The 4,975-nt window shown below is 33.4% G+C and overlaps 1 non-coding gene across 1 annotated transcript; it reads left to right on the plus strand.

Annotated features, from left to right (window-relative positions):
- Positions 1-2,276: 2,276 nt before the first annotated feature.
- On the plus strand, positions 2,277-2,417 carry LOC122897392. The gene has a single exon (XR_006382524.1). It is a non-coding gene; the product is annotated as a U4 spliceosomal RNA (small nuclear RNA).
- Positions 2,418-4,975: the final 2,558 nt, after the last annotated feature.

Consider the following 4,975-nt stretch of genomic DNA (forward strand, 5'->3'; position numbering starts at 1 on the left):
TAACATAAACATTCACTGTTGGGTGGAAAGACATTAAACAAACCAATAGAGAAGGTGCAGTTAAGAGGAGCAAAATGGAGGTGCCTGGGTGGCTCAGTGGGTTAAAGCCTTTGCCTTCAGCTCAGGTCATGATCTCAGAGTCCTGAGATCGAGTCCCACATCAGGCTCCCTGCTTCCCCCTCCACCCCCCCGCCTACTTCTCTGCCTACTTGTGATCTCTGTTTGTCAAACAAATAAATAAAATCTTCAAAAAAAAAAAAAAAACAAGTGGAGCAAAATGTTGAGTTAATGAATGCAGGGAGCAGTTAAATTTGTGGGAAAAAAAAAAAAAAAACCAGAATGGCAAGAATTGGGCTCAGAGATATGGGGTGAGGTTTGAAGAAGAGAAAGAAAACAATTATCATCCAGTTACATATATAAAAGAGCTGTACAAAGGAAGACAGAATATAATACTAATATTATAAATTAGTGAATGTCATAAAGGAATAAAAAGTATTTTAGTTTTGAGCTCAAGAGGTTGAGACAGAGGATAATTTGGTGGGTGCAGGTGTTAATTAATGAATAGTAGAAGGTACATCAAGAGAAAGGAGGAGATGCTATGAGCATAACTGTGTAACATGAAAGCTGCAGGTGTGGTGTGATAGTTCTTTCACGCTTTTAGGTTAAGGATTTAACTTAAGTTTAAGAATTTCTATATTGTGATAGGCCATCCACTCATCATCCAGCTCATCATGAAACATCAAAGTCCAGGGAGAGAATGAGCACCTGCCTAATGAGCCAGAACAATTGAACCAACCCTTGTTATCCATGAGGAAAGTAGACTAAAGGAAACAATTAAGAAATCCCTTTCCTTATAAAAAAGAACCAATCAGAAATGAAAAATTCAATAACTGACACAGAAAATACACCAGAGGTAATCAGTAGCAGATCAGGGTATGCAAAGGAATAGATCAGTGATCTGGAAGACAGCGTTATGGAAGGCAGCCAAGCTGAACAGCACACAGAAAAAAGAATTTAAAAAATGAGAATAGGTTAAGAGAATTCAGTGAAATCAAGTGGAATAACATGTGCATTATAGGGATCCCAGAAAATAAAGAGAGAGTAGGGCTTAGAAAATTTATTTGTAGGAATAATAACTTAAAACTTCCTCAATCTGGGGAAGGAAACGAACATTCAGGTCCAGGAAACACAAAAAGCCCCTAAGAAGAAGAATCCCAAAGTGTCAACAATAAGACACATAATAATTAAAATGCAAAAAGTAATGATAAAGAGAGAATTTTATTTTTTAAAAGTTTTTATTTATTTATTAGAGAGAGAATGAAAGAGACGGAGAGCATGAGAAGAGGGAGGGTCAGAGGAAGAAGCAGACTCCCTGACAACCAGGGAGCCTGATGCCAGACTCCATCACAGGACTCCAGGATCATGACCTGAGCTGAAGGCAGTCGCTTAACCAACTGAGTCACCCAGGTTCCCCAAAGAGAGAATTTTAGAAGAGAAAACAGTTACATACAAGGGAAACCACAGAAAGCTATAAGTTGTTTTTATTTTTTTTTTCACCAGAAATTTTACAGACCAGAAGAAAGTGGCATGATTTGAAATAAAAAACAAAAAACAAAACAAAGCAAAAACAAACCCTGCAAATGAGAATACTCTAGTTGGCAAGATTATCATTCAGAATAGAAAGAGGTAAAGAGTTTCCCAGAAAAACAAAAGGAAAAGAGTTCACACCACTAGAGAAGACTTATAAGAAATGGTAAAGGGAATCATTGAGTATAAAGAAAAGGCCAGAATCAGGAGTAGGAAAATTAAAAAAGAAAAAAAAAGCATAGGTAAATGCAAACATATAATAAAAGTAGTAATCACTTATGAAACCTGTATGGAGGTTAAAAAGCAAAGCAGTAAAATCATCTTACCTACAAAAAGCAATCAAGGAATGGGAATGCACAAAATAAAAGAATGTAAAGTATGGCATGAAATATGTGAGGGAATAAAAATTTAGTGTTTTTAGAATGGGTTCAAACTTGTGAACAATTTAAGTTGAGTTCAACTTAATATAGACCACTATTTGCATGTGATGTTATATATGAACCTAATGGTAACTGCAAATTCAAAACCTATAATAGGTACATCAAAACTCAGAAAAAAAGAAAAAAAGAAAAGCATCCAAATATAACACTGTGGAAAGCAACCAAACAACAAAGGAAGAGAGAAAGAGAAGAAAAGATCAGAGAAGACCTACAAAAATAACAAAAAACATGTATCAAAATGGCATGAATAGCTTTGCTCAGTGGCAGTATCGTAGTCAATGAGGTTTATCCAAGGCGCAATTATTGCTAATTGAAAATGGCATAAATACATACTTATTAATAACTACTCTGAATGTAAAAGGAATAAATGTTACACTCAAAAGACAGAGTGACTTAATGGTTAAAAAAAAAAACAAAACTACTGTCTACATGAAATTCATTTCATACCTAAGGACATAAATGGATGGAAATGAAGGGACAGAAAAATATTTGACATACAAATGAAAGTGAAAAGGAAGCTGGGGTAGCTTGTATAGGACAAAATAAACTTTCAAACAAAAACCGTAATGAGGCAAAAATTAGAAAAAGATATTATAAAATGATAAAGGGAACAATTCAATAAGAAGATATGATGTCTATATATATCTATGCACTGGAACAAGAAAATACATACTGCAATTATTAACAGTAGTAAAGAAATTGAAAGTAATACAATAAAAGTAGGGAAAATGAACACTGCAGTTACATCAATAGATCGATCATTCAGGCCAAAATCTAGTAAGGAAACAACAGCTTTGAATGACTTGTTATACCAACTGGATCTACAGGACATTCCACTAAAAAACAGTACTTTACATATTCTTCTCAAGTGCACATGATTCTTCATAGAAGATAATATGTTAGGCCATGGGACAATTCTCAATAAATTTAAAAGTGTTGAAATAATATCAACTATATTTTTTCTGATCACAATAGTATAAAATTAGAAATTAATCACAAGAAAAAATCTGGAATGAACACAAAAACATGGAGGTTAAATACTAAAAAATAAACTAAAAGAAAATTAAAATTGAAATGAAATGAAAATGAAAATGAAAACACAATGGTTTAAAGTCTTTGGGATGTAGCAAAAGCAGTTCTAAGCAGGAAGTTTATAGCAATATATACCGACCCCAAGAATCAAGAAAAATCTCAAACAATATCACCTTATTCCAAAAAGAGCTATAAAAGAAGCAGAGAAAGCCCAAACAAGTAGAAGGAAGGTAATAATAAGGATTAGAGCAGAAATAAATGAATTAGAGATTAATCAAAAAAATAGAATGGATTGTTGAAACAAGGACCTGGCTCTTTGAAAAGAAATAGAAAATTGATAAACTTCTAACCATACTCATCAAGAAAAAAAGAGAGGACTCAAATACATAAAATCAGAAGTAAATGAGGAGATGGGGTGTCTAGGTGGCTTAATCAGTTGAGTTTCTGTCTCTTGATTTTGGCTCAGCTCATGATGTCAGGGTCATGGAATTGGGCCCTAGTCAAACTCCATGCTCACTAGGGATTCTCTCTCTCCCTCTGCCCCTCCCCCGAACATGTATGCTCTCTCTCTCCCCCTCTTTGTCTCTCTCTCTGTAAAATAAATAAACAAATCTTAAAGAAAATAAAAATAAATGGGGAAAAATAACAATGGGTACCACAGAAATACAAAGAATTATGAGAATATTATAAAAAAATTATATGCCAAAAATTAGACAATGTACAAGAAATGGATAATTTCTAGAAACACACAATCTCCCAAAACTGAATCATAAAGAAATAGAAAATTTGAAATAACAATCACTAGCAATGAAATTGAGTAATTATAGCAAACAAACACTCCCAACAAACCAAAGTCCAGGATAAGATAGCTTCACAGGTGAATTCTGCCAAATATTTAAAGAGGAGTTAATACCTATTCTTTTTAGACTTCCAAAAAATATGAAGGGGAAAGAAATCTTCCAAATTTATTCTATGGGGTTAACATTACCTTCAGACCAAAACCAGACAGACATTACCAAAACAACAACAAAACTGCAGGCCAAAGTCTCTGATTAACACAGATGCAAAAATCCTCGATAAAATACTAGCAAACCTAATGCAACAATATATTAAAACAATTACTCACCACATTCAAGTGAGATTTATTCCAGAGATGCAAAGTTTTCATTACTTACAAATCAATAAGCATGATACATCACACTAACAAGAGAAATAATAAATACCATATGGTTATCTCAGTAGATGGAGAAAAAGTATTTGAAGAACTACAATATCCATTCATTCACGGTGAAGACTCCCAACAAAGTAGATTTAGAAGAAACATAACTCAACATAATAAAGGTCATATATGGGAAAAAAATAACTAACATAACACTCAATGGTGGAAAACTGAGACTGTTTTCTCTAAGATCAGGAAAAAGAAAAGAATGTCATCTCTCACCACTTTTATTCTGTATAGTACTGGAAGTCCTAGCCATAGAAATCAGTCAAGAAAAAATAAATAAAACACATCTAAATTGGTAAGGAATAAGTAAAATCCATTATGTGTGGATGTCATGATACTATATACAGTATACCCTAAAGACACCACCAAAAAACTGCTAGAAAGAATAAATGATTTTAGTCAAGTTGCAGGATATACAACTGATATACAGAAAGTTGTATTTCTATACACTATTAATGAAGTAGCAGAAGGAGAAATTAAGAAAAAAATCCATTTACAACTGTGCTAAAAAAAAATAAAATGCCTAGGAATAAACCTAACCAAGGAGGTGAAAGACCCGGACCCTGAAAACTATAAAACACTGATGAAAGAAATTGAGGATGACATAAGCAAATGGAAAGATATTCCATGCACATTAAGTGAAAGAACAATTAACTGTTAAAATTCCCATATTCCCCAAGGAGGAGTCAAG

This window comes from Neovison vison, chromosome 1 (assembly GCF_020171115.1).
Source record: "Neovison vison isolate M4711 chromosome 1, ASM_NN_V1, whole genome shotgun sequence".
NCBI classification, from domain to species: domain Eukaryota; kingdom Metazoa; phylum Chordata; class Mammalia; order Carnivora; family Mustelidae; genus Neogale; species Neogale vison.